The sequence below is a fragment of the Cupressus sempervirens genome, chromosome 3 (assembly GCF_028749045.1).
Source record: "Cupressus sempervirens isolate cs-2001-9-10 chromosome 3, ASM2874904v1, whole genome shotgun sequence".
Taxonomy (NCBI): domain Eukaryota; kingdom Viridiplantae; phylum Streptophyta; class Pinopsida; order Cupressales; family Cupressaceae; genus Cupressus; species Cupressus sempervirens.
The window spans coordinates 292,266,163-292,278,889 of NC_143120.1; the positions used below are offsets into that span (position 1 = coordinate 292,266,163).

Genomic DNA, 12,727 nt, shown 5'->3' on the forward strand with positions numbered 1-12,727 from the left:
GACAGTCTCTCATTGTAATCAGTTCTATTTGCTGTCATAAAAATCAGAATTGCATTGGACTTCATATTTGAGTTTCATATTGTCATCTATCTCTTAGATTGGTAGTGTTATAATCTGGAATTGTTGTTCATACATTATTGGCATCATATATTGAGGTTTCGTTGTACAACAATTAGTAATATTGCAGCCTTATTCGGTTACATGCCAACTGTTTGACAAAATTCCTAAGTCCAGTTTGAGGGTTTCAGTGGCCTTTATAGTAAGGGTCATTACATTTGAGACAGAGCTCGCAAACATATCTCAGAGTATTCCCAACAACAATATTAAGGCCACACCACAACACCCCAAAGCAGTAGACAACGTCAAACAACCTCACCTGAAGGTAAGTACATTATATGCATAAAGAGGTCTCAAATGCCAACCTTCAGCAACCATCAACTAACTATCGACCCCTCAACAACAACACTAACAAATCCTAATTACACAATATCATCCCCCTAAAAAGGAAGCCATCTCTGAACAATACAAAGCCAAATGGGGAATACAACTTTACAAAAGTGAAATCAAGGAATTGGGGGCCTAGAAAACGTCCCTGATGGTGTAGGAAGCACTATTGGTGTTGCTTGTTGCTCTCTCAACTAGTGAAATTGCTGAACCAATGGTTGCAAATCCCTCTTCGCTAACTTCTTCCTTTCACGTGCAGCCTTCACCATAGACATTGCCTCCAACACCTCCTTATGCTTCTTATTTGTCTCCTCTGACGTTGCCACAAGGCAAGTCTCCACTACTGTCCGCTCAGCCCTCTCTTGATCCAACTGCTCTATCAAAGCTATTACCTAAGTCCTGTATTAAGTCTTTAAGGACTCTATCTGAGCTCACTGCTAAGTTAGCTCGTCCTCCACCATCTGGAGCCAAGTGGTCGACTCCATTTGAGCTATACTAGCTATCACCTGCTCAGCCTCTATTGAATGGTGAGCTCTCCTTCACTACTAATATCCCTCTTTGAAGGCCTACTCAACCCTCCTATGCAAGGACTGGATTCATCTCTCCCCTTGGGGTTCACAAAGCCTCCAGTCCTTTATCATATCAAGGGTCACTCTAACACACCAACCTCGAGACTCAAATAATTGTGCAAACTCGGCAATGCATCCTCTTGTAGCAAATGCAAGCAAGCACTCAAGAGCCTCATTAACCCCCAAGCTCGTTCTCGTACTAACCCACTACCCTTTCTAACCTTCACCTCAACCAAAATTGTTCACCCAAGTCACCGTGCATCCCAGATGCCCTATTGGATGCATTTAGGAGCCCTACCCTCAAACTCCTCCCTATATACCCATGTCAGACTAAGGAGCCAACTCCATCAGTCGTAGAGGGGATCTCTCCTTCTGAAGTCAACAATCTCAAGTGGTACATGTTGAGGCGAGAGAAGTGTAGGTTTAATGGGCATCAAAGGGGTCATCTGATAGCAACTTAGAAACGCGCTCATGATCGTCTTTGGAAACTCCAACGATCACACTCATCAACATCTCAACTACTACATCTCATGACATCTCCTCTCCTACATCCCTCGGCATATCTTCTCTTGCCGATTGCTCTATAGCCTCTATTGCTGGCTCTACCACCGCTAGCTCGACTTCCTCAATTGCGGATTCTCCAACCTCTAGCGGGACGGTCTCAAATGTTGTTGGTTGCTCTACGGTTGTAGTAATCACTGAATAGAACTATTGGGATAAAAACAACATGCATCTCGAGTACAAACAAATTTGGAGGTGTAGAAGTACCTAATACAATCCTCAATTATACAACCCCACTTGATGGTGCCACTATTGAATGGCCCTCGACGCCCGCTCGTCCATTGAATATATATCCCTCGATATGGCCAATCTCCCCTTGGTTCGCCAATATGAAACGACTCATATCCTTCACTTACTCTCAAAATGGTGTCTCCCAACTCCTCCCACCGGTGTCATCCTCCTCATCAAACTTTGTCTCTATTTCTAATACCACTGTCTGAAGCCTACGCTTTCAAATGGATGAAGTATCACTATTGGAAGTACAAAAGTCTAAGTGACTAGTAGAAAATGGGTAGTCAGCCTAGTTCAAACGGCTTTGTGGCATGAAGTCATCATAATGATCTGAAGGGACCTATGTGTGCACGGCATCCAAAAAGAGATTGATGGCATGAAAGGGCATGTAAAACGTTATTCGATACAAGGATGGGAACTCATCAATTCAATCTAATAATATCGTCCACCACTCATATACCATGCCATTTCACAACTCCTTTATGAGAGCAATCCATAGTACTGCTACATCTAAGGCTCAACTTACTTCTATAAGCCATCTTTTCATCACATCAAATAGAGACCTATACTCACCGTGGGCACTAAAAGACTTCTTGAGACCTTGATCTTACTCACCTATCCCAAGCGGTTCCACTCTGCCTACGTCCAATTTTCTCAACACGCCAACTGCAATAGTATCTGCTTATGTTGAGCATGCCTGTAAATGCAGCAGCCAACAATGAAACTATAATGTCGCAATGTTGGTCCTAGAAAGCTAACTTTTGACTATGTCGTAAGCCCCAATCACAGCTTTCAAAGGCAATTTGAAATATCTAATGGAAAAATCTGGCATCTATGTAGCCCAATGTACTCCTGCCATGCGTAAAGTTTGTTCAATAGGGTGGTCATTGTTAGTCTTCTACCACTAGGTTATGCACTCCAAAACACTCAGAGCCTCGCACATAACAATATCTATATCCACCTCCTTCTAAGTCTAGACTTTTGACCATGTTTTCTTCCCCTTAGAAATTTTTTCCAAAATCCATTTTACCTACAATTCTTACTCCCGAAGGCAAGATCTCCTTTCCTTTGTCCATCTCACTATATGACTCGCTAACACTTTTCCCTGTTGCAATGGTCGGTTTTGTGATAATAGTCATAACGGTTTTCTCTAATCTTGTATTTATTTCCTAAACTTCATCAAGCTCTTCTTGTTACCACACAAAATTAAGTAGTATACTATCCATTGTGTCATTGCGATCTCATAACCCTATACTAAGAGTCTTTGTAGCTACTTTCAAACAATGAAATTGAAGACTGAGTTAGATGATGTTCTTTTCTGTTGAATGCTACCATCCCCTATTGCCTCACCATGCAGATTTTTTTCTCTTCCGTACGATGATGTCTTCTTGAGTGTCATACAGGGGTTGTAATATATTCTACCTTTACTTTCCACAAGTCTGGGAACTATCACTTCACATTGTATGGCTTTAGTTTTTTTCTTCAATACATGCCTTTATTATCGTGAACACTCTTTCCTTCTGCTAGCTTTTATGCTAGACAACCTATATGTACCCTTCAAAGTGAGTATTGTGTTTTGGATTACTTCCAATCCCGATTTTAAAGGCTTCTTGTCTGCATGGGTGCCCTTTTAATTTTTCGTCATGTTGTTTCTCAACTACCGTATAGTGTTCTTAGTTTTGATTTTCTCACCATGCACCATCGTACAGTTAGTCCTTATTTGCTTGAAGATGGTTTTTCTCAAACTATGCTATTGATGTGGAATGTTTTCTCCTTGTGTGTTGTATGGTGATTTTGGATTGAGTATCGTAAGGTGATGCCTTGTCTTTTGTTTTTCACCAGTACCTTTACTCCTGCCATACGACCTTTATGGTGTGCTGTGTTCTTTTTGTATTGACTTCCTTGTCGTTACGACATCCCTTCATACAGTGTTGTTTTTTTTGAAATCTTGATCAATGCTACCATATGGCATGTTACCGCTTTAACACACGTATAGTGTTTCTCTTTGTTTTTCCCTAATGGTTGCATGTTTTCCCTTGTATGGTCTTCCAACCCCTCCATCACTTGATTACTATACTGTTTTTTTAAGAGCTAATGGTATTTCCCTTTATTGTTGTACAATGCTGAACCTATGGTGTTTCTGTGTCATACGATAAACACCATACAATAAGTTCTCAAAATATATTTATGTTGTTTAGATAATTTTTTAACAAAAAATAAATATTTAATTTAGTTGGGTTGCCAGATTTAACTAGGTCATCCTTGCGGTCTTCTTTTGTAGTACACTTTAACTTCAACCTATTCACTACCTCTGAGACCTACTAACCATCTAGAGTTGATAGCTTTATGGCTTTGTTCTCCCCATCATTGAAAATTCTATACAGATCGTGCTATCAGACCTTTAATTTTCCTAGTCTTATTTCATTACAGCCATTGTACTTCAGCACCATTTGTCCTAGCCTAAAATTTACGCATCAGATATGCTTGTAACATTACACTTTTAAGCATTTTTGTATTGCTTCAGTGGCCCATGGAGCCATCAATCTCCATTCATCTAGATCTTTCTCATAAACTCTCCATGTCACCAAGTCAATTTTCAATTCCTAACTACAGGTAAGGCACCATGATATCTCCCAGTACGATGGCTTCTTGGCCATACATGAGTAGTGTGCCTGGCCAGTTGATACGTTGTTATGTAGACCCACAATACCAACAGAAGTTTCTCCTAATCTTCTTGTTCAATGCCGCAAAATTTATATATAACGGAGCTCAATATTTTTTTCGTGGCCTCTAGTTCTCCTTGGCTCTTGGGTAGTAAGGACTTGGCAAATAGTAGAAATTTTTCAACTATGTTGTGAGAAGCTTCACCACATGATTCACGAAGAGTCCACTACAATCACTCATGAATAGGATAGAATGTCGTATAGAGTGATGATTTGTGCATAAATGAATCGTGTTGTGCTCAAGGCAGAGTTGTTTAATAGGCCTCATGCTTTATCCCACTTCATCAAATACTCTCTTGCCACCACAATATAACAACACTTTTGTGCACAACTTGTCTTCAACGACCCTATGAAATCCAATACCCACCGCTCAAAAAGCTCTTATGCATGCAAAGGATTGTGGGGCATAAACTCCCTCTAGAGTGGTTTGCCTACCCTCTGACAAGTGTTGCATCCTATGACCTATTCACAGGCATGATTTATAATTTAGGCCACCATAGCCTTACAAGAAACACCTTTGCACAATGGTGTCTAGTTCCATGTGGCTTTTTGTGAGTCCTTTATGTGCCTCCCTTAGCACCCTTGGGATTTCCTCTTCTATGATACACCTTAAAAATTGGTCGGATCCCATTTTATACAACCTATTGATTAGTCGAAATGTTCGACTTCATAGCACCAACTTCCTCCTCTCCCTTGGGGGCATATCCATCTAGAGTTGCAAGCTCAACAGGTACTCCCTAATGCTAGTGTACCACAATGGTAGTACAACGATATGAAAAAGATGGGCATCAAGGATACAATCATTCACCCACTCTAGCAGTTTGTTGGACTTCATCTGTGACAACTAATCCATAATCGCATGGCTCTTGTTGGTCGTATAATGATCATGAAGGTAAAATCTTACAACAAAAGAAGCCACTTGCTGACCCTTCCTTGAATAATGGGTTTATTCACTAGGATGATTAATGCCTCATGGTCCTCATAAACGTAACCAAGGTTGCCAATAGGTAATGACAAATCTTTTGCACTACATACACCATCCTGAGGGTCTCTATTACATCCCAATTTTTGACCTAATTTAAAATATAGCCATTGAGGTTCACATGAAGTTAGTTGACGGTTAATTTGGTTATAATCCTATGAAATGGTAAGATGGTTAGTCGTTATAATTTCAAAATGAAGATAACAAGCTAGTTGATCATTTGTCATGAATTCATGGAATTGAGAAGATGGTTAACCGTTATGATCGTTATGATTAAATAATTTATTAAGATAATATGATTTAATTACGGAGAACTTCTTTGCAGGAAACATGTCGAAGGGGTGGAAGCATTGTTAAAAAAGAATTAGGTAGGAGCATCAGTTGAGGACCTAGCGACTTGAAACAAGATGCATCTATGTGACCCGCATGAGCTATTGAATAATAATTTAAAACATAAAATAATTTAATTAAAATAATGTAATTAAATTATAAAGCGTACCTCTAGAGATTTTAACTGATCTTTCATCATATTATTATTATAATAAATATTTATATACATGCGTATAAATATAAAAAATGAAATAGCACCATTATATTATAATAATATAATAAAATGATGTCACCACATTAATATATTTACATATACATATGTAAATATAAATTATAACAATAATTAAATTATAACCTTCCAACTCTCTTCCCATTCTTTTATGCTTTCCTTGTTTAAAATTGATTAAATACTTGGAAATTTGAATCAACTATAATCTTTCCAATTTCTCTTCCAACCTTTTTATTTTCTTTATTTTCTCTCCTTTTCCCAATCAATTTAATACTGGGAATTCGAATGGGCAGATAATCTTTTTGTAACCGGTGAAGCCGAGAAGTCACGGCTAGTTCCTTATTAAGGAAGCCATGGGGGAGAGAAGGGACCACCATTTACCTTGGTGCAAAACTTTTTCCTACCTGCAATCCCGTAACTCTTCTTACTGCATACTTTCACCCTTACATCCACTTGTTGCTCAGTCAACAGAGTAAATATCAAAACGATCTCAGATTCAAATCATACCATTCTATTCCAAGTCCTTTCTATCTTTTCTCTCATACATCCGACTACAAGTACCGAGCAAAGGAAACGAGAAAATTCATCATTTCCGACCATGGGAGGAAGAAAGAATTTGCTTCGGGTCACATGAGTTATGCTAAGTCCATAACGTAGACTGTCTACTCTATCTTCCTTTCTATCCGCATTCTTACATCAAGTCTATTATAAGTTTTGTGCCTCTTCCATATTGATAATATTACTGCAGTCAAAATTGAATAGTGCTCTTAATACAATATGTTAAACATAGTTTCTTTAGACGAAACCATCATAAGGAACTGATATCATGTCCCTTGTTTTATTATTAAAGAATCATGAGATTGTCTCAATTTTGTTATTTGGAGGTTGGAAAAACTGTAACAAAGTCCATGAGTCAAGATCCTATCCATAATATTATATTTTCTTCCATGCATTTACTAGAAGAATAAATGATGTCATAATGATCAAACACCAAGGAAATTCACCGACAAGGATGTCATTAAAGGTGAACAAGTGTAAATAAAAGGAAATGGATATAATTTCTCGAGCACCTAGGATTCACCGGCCAGGAGCCATGAATGGTGAAGAGGTGAAGATAACTTGCAAGAATCAAAAATGAAATCAATTAACCAAATAATAGAAAAATACATAATAGCTCATGCATGATCCTGTTATTGTAACTCCTGCTGTCAAGTTGAGTGGTATGGTTAGATACCGGAATGCTCAGTAGATGACAGATGCTCCACGTCCAATTCCGGGTAGGGAGGACCTTTCTTGTTAGAGATTGTGTGGGGATAAGATTTGGTCTAAGGTTGGGTGGTTAAGCCCCTAACAATGTTTCACCTCTTCCCAAGTTGTCAGACGAACAATAGACAAAGATAAGCTAGACATTCCATTGGTTTCCGAAAACAGGTATTTCACTCTTATGATGTATATGCAAGAAGGTAAGATTAATTGAGTTATTTCAACATTACAGATATTTTACACCTAGATGCGAGAGATAGATTTATGGATTGTTTTCATGTATATGAATATCGAATATGAAGGATGGGTTTTTTCGTCTGCAACCAGGCGCCGAGCTAGGGTAGCCGTGCCCTAGCTTATTCCAGATCTGCTGTGTGTGCGAAGGGGGGGGCTTTGAACAGGAGTACAGGGTCGTTTTCATTGCTGGGAAAGCTTAGTAGGGTGCTGAGTCGAAGGTTTCTGGCCGCCCACTGCGAGTGGGTTTCTCTGTCAGTCGGGGGCGCTAGGGTGGGTTTTCCCTGGCTGCGGTCTGTTCAGAACCGTGTGCGGCTATGGCTCAGGGAGAGTCGTCTAAATTGGGGCCTGAGATGGACTTCCGTGCAGCGATGGGTTTGAATCAGCTGAATCAAGAGGCACGGGTTTTTGATAATGCCATTTTCTCTCCGATTTCAAGAGCTACGGAGATGAATTCGTCTGGAGGATCTAGGATTTCTAAGATCAATGGATGCCTTGAACGATGCAAGGAAAGACCCAAGTTAGTGATTCCATTTGAGTTGATTGCTGAAGATGTGGATTATTACTCTAGACATGCTCTGTACTGCAAATTTCTGGGACTAAGAGTCTCTCTTCAATTTTTGGAAAATTGGGCTCGGAGAATTTGGGAACCCGAGGGTGAAATGGAGGTCATATTGCTTGCAAATAACTTTTTCATGGTCACCTTCACTTGCTTAGCTGATCACAATAGGGTATTTGAAGGCGGGCCCTATTTTTACAACCAGGTTGGGCTATTTGTTAAGCCATGGCATGCAGGTTTTAATCCCTCTGAGGAACTTCCTAATCGGGTCCCAGTGTGGGTTCGGTTACCCAAATTCCCAATAGAATGTTGTCGAGAGGACGTTCTTCATATGCTCGCATCGATGTTGGGGAAGCCAGTGGGGCCTTCAACACAAACCCTAGGTAAGAAAATTATGACCTTTGCTCGTATTTGTGTGGAACTTGATTTGAGTAAACCATTGCCAGATGCGGTGGAAATGTGTGCGGGCTCGCATTCATGTGTCCAGCAACTAGATTATGAGACCCTTCCTTTCCGATGTCGCCTTTGTCATGAATATGGTCACCTTTTGCGAAGATGTCCAAGGGCTAAGACAGTTGAGCAGCAGCCTCCACCTCCTCCTCGTAACGCTCCTGGTGCCGATAAAGGGAAGAAGGTGACTTCTAGCGAGGCTATGGATGCTGAGGGTTTTGTTCAAACTAAGGCTCGTAACCGTAATAGAGGACATAAGAGGACTTTAATGGAGAGACAAGTTGAGGATACTTTTAACAGATTTGAGGTCTTGGATGAATTAGGACAGCAAGAAGTTACCCCAGGATTTATCAGTATGGATCAATTTGTGGCGACTTCTAGCCTTGAGACTACCTCTCCTAATCCTCCTCTGGCATCACAAGTGGAATCTGCCATGCCCATGGTCACTGTGGAGCAGGCAGGTGCACAGGCGACTCTAGGGCCTAATGTGGATTTGGGACAAGGAGTAGAGAGCACAGCCCTTCCTACTCAGGCCAATGTTTCGGATAAGGATAAACACGGAAAGTCTCCTCCTCACCTAGGTATTCTTCAGAAAGATGGCAGGAAGGGAATTTCAGAGAAGAGCGGTAAAAGTGGGCGTAAGAAGGACATAGAGAAGATTGAATTGATAGGGGCGAATTTGGTGGAGTCAGGTTCTGTTAAGACATTGGACTCCCACTTTTTGACTCCTTTGAAATGATCATTATTTCATGGAATGTTAGGGGCTTGAATAGCAGCCCTAGACAAAAAGTTGTTCGAGAATTGGTTAGAAGTCATTCTCCTGATGTTCTTTTTCTTCAGGAGACCAAGGTTTCTGTTGAATGCATGTTGAGTTTAGCACCTAAATTGTGGAAGAATGGTCAATGTCAGTGCATTGGAGCCCAGGGGTCTTCGGGGGGTGTGGCATGTTTGTGGAACCCACGAAAGATACAACCTTTGTGTTGGATTTCCTTTAGGTCTTCCTTATCCATGATCGCTCTTTGTCCTGAGTCAGGGAAATCTGTTCTTTTTTCCAATGTCTATGCTCCTGTTGAGCTCCAAGGGAAACTTCTTACTTGGAATAATATTCATTTTGTTCGTAGTCTTTATCCTTATTTGCCATGGATTATTGTTGGAGACTTTAATGCTATTCTTGATTTATCTGAAAAACGGGGGGGTGTTCCAAAACTTGAGCCCTCTTCTGTGCTTCTTCAAGACAATATTTCGACACTCAATCTTGTGGATATCAAGCCTAGCAATGGTCATTTCACTTGGAATAATCGAAGGGCGGGTGACAGTTGCATTGCTAAAAGACTTGATCGATTCATGGTTCCCTGTTTTTGGGTGGGCGGACGGTGGTCTTCCAAATCTGAGATTTTAGATTGGAGAGGTTCAGATCATTGGCCCATTAAGTTAGCTATTTCTTCTTCTCAGCTGCCTCAGAGACCACCATTCAAATTTCAGCTCATGTGGTTGAGGGATCCAAACCTCTATGGATGTGTGGCTAAGTGGTGGAAGGATGGTAGACCTGCCTTTGGCACAGCAATGTATACTTTTTCTAAACTCCTACAATATGTCAAGTATCAACTCAAATGGTGGAACAGGCATTACTTTGGTAATATTTTTCAGGAGAAAAATGTGGCTCAAGCTGAGTTGAATGATGTCACCAGAATGATTAGGGAGGATGGAGTGTTAGATGACTTGTTGCGAAAGGAAGCTAGGGCATTAAAAACCTTGGAGGAATGGGAACTGCGAGAGGAAATCTTTTGGAAACAAAAAGCTCGGATGGACTGGCTTCAAGAGGGAGATAAGAATACTGCTTTCTTCTTCAATTCGGTGAAGGCCAGGCGACATGGAAATTCTATATCAACTTTGGTGACTAATAGGGGGGAGGTTCTCTCTTCTTCTCAGGATATATCCAGGGAAGCTACGCAATATTTTGCTTCTCTTTTTAGGGAGGATTCGCAAGGGGACTCGGTTGAGGAGGCTCAGGTTCTCTCTTGTATTCCTTCTTTGGTTTCTTTGAAAATGAAAGAGCATCTCATGCGTACCATATCTTTGGCAGAGCTAGAGATGATTGTTTTCCAAATGAAAAAAGGAAAAGCTCCGGGTCCAGATGGCTTTCCGATTGAGTTCTTCCAGGAATTCTGGGACATTATCAAGGTAGATTTACTGGCTATTGTTCAGGAATCCCAAGAGAATAAGCAAATGCTACGAACCCTGAACTCTACCTTCCTTGCCCTCATCCCCAAGGGGGAAGGGGTTGATCGGATAAGTCAATTTCGCCCTATCTCTCTTTGTAATGTTATTTATAAAATTATATCTAAGTTGATTGCCGATAGGTTAAAAAAGTGGCTTCCAATGTTAATTTCTGAAGAACAAAGTGGCTTTGTGGCGGGTCGCCGGATCTTGGATGGGGTGGTTGTTGCTACTGAGACTATTCATTCTATGTCCAACTCCAAAGATAAGGCTATGTTCATCAAGCTGGATATGGCAAAGGCTTATGACAGAGTTCAGTGGTCATTCCTTCAGAAGGTGTTAGGAGCTTTTGGTTTTGAGGAAGATTGGACTCGTTGGGTTATGAGTTGTGTGAATTCGACTTCTTTCTCAGTTCTAACTAATGGGGAGCATTCAAATCTTTTTGTTGCTTCTCGGGGTTTACGGCAAGGCGACCCCCTATCTCCTTACTTGTTTCTTCTTTTGGTGGAAGGCTTGGGACGGTTGATAAAAAGGAATGTGGAAGGGGGCTTCATTCAGGGCTGGAAATGGGGAGGAAACCTTCCGAGGCAATCACACTTACAGTTCGTGGATGATACAGCTTTAATGGGCATAGCTACCACTCGGGAAGCCTCCAATATTCGCAGGGTGTTGGATGTTTATCTTGCTGCTTCAGGCCAGCTGATCAATGAGGGCAAGTCTTCCATTTTTTTCTTTAATACTCCACCTTCAATTCAGAGGAGAATCACTCATATTCTCAGATTCCAAATTGGGAGTCTCCTGTTGCTTTACCTTGGGATTCCTATCTCTAGTGGCAAGCAACCTAGGGATTCTTGGCAGGTCATTCTGGATAAGTTTCGTGTCAAAGTTACTCATTGGACCCATCGCTGGCTATCTTTTGCTAGTCGGGTCCCACTCCTCCAATCTGTGGTTCAGGCTCTTCCTTTGTATAGGAGTATGATTCAGGTGGCACCGATGAGCTTTGTAAGGGATTTAAATTCCTTAGCAAGACAGTTTTTATGGGCTGGCAATTTATCTTCTACTAAGTGGAGCCTTATCAAATGGGAGGTTGTTTGTAGTCCAAAACAATTTGGTGGTCTGGGGTTACGGCAGTCAATGCTTACTAGTACTGCCTTGGCTGCCAAATTGTATTGGCGATGGTGTGTGGAACAGGACCGGGTTTGGGCCAGAATTTTGAATCAGAAGTACTTTCCAGGGATCCCACAGAAAGACATCCCTTGACACAGATTGAATGGAAAAGGTTCAGTAATTTGGAGTACTCTCAAGAAAGGTGCTGAGCTCATCAAGAGGGGCCTCTTCTGGATTTGCAAAGGGGGGTCAGAGGCTCACTTATGGTATGATGCTTGGGATGGCCACCCTCCCATAGTCGTTCAATATCCTCATTTGCGTACTTTGTCCCAGAGGTTTTGTGAAGCTGGTTGGTCAAAGGTGCACGACTTTAAGTCTTTTTCCTTTCAGGGGCAGGTGGTAGAGGCAAGATGGAAGAACCCAGAGGAATGGCCTATCTTTGGTTTGGAAGGGGAACATGCTGAGCTCCAATACATTCTTTTTGGCCGTAATTGTAGCGCTCTTTTGGATGATGATGTTTTGGCTTGGGCTCCCAATCTCAACGGTGTTTACATTGTTTCTTCTGGGTATCAGGAATTGCTCTCCCAACAATTTGTGGGGGGGGGAGGTTCAGTGGTGGAAGAAAGTATGGAATAAGTTTTCTTGGCCGAAGTGCAATTGTTTTACCTGGACTTTGGTTTGGAATCGATGCCTGACTTGGGACAATATTCGCAAGAGGGGTTTTTTCGGCCCATCGAGGTGTGTTCTTTGCGGTAAGGAGGAGGAGGACTCTCCGCATCTGTTCTTCCAGTGTTCTTTCACCATGCAACTTTGGCATTTCTGGCGGGG

At 41.3% G+C, this 12,727-nt stretch overlaps 1 protein-coding gene across 5 annotated transcripts in view; it reads right to left on the reverse strand.

Annotated features, from left to right (window-relative positions):
- Positions 1-12,727, reverse strand: part of LOC149566113 (uncharacterized) — a 227,600-nt gene that overhangs the window by 201,751 nt on the left and 13,122 nt on the right. The window lies entirely within an intron of this gene.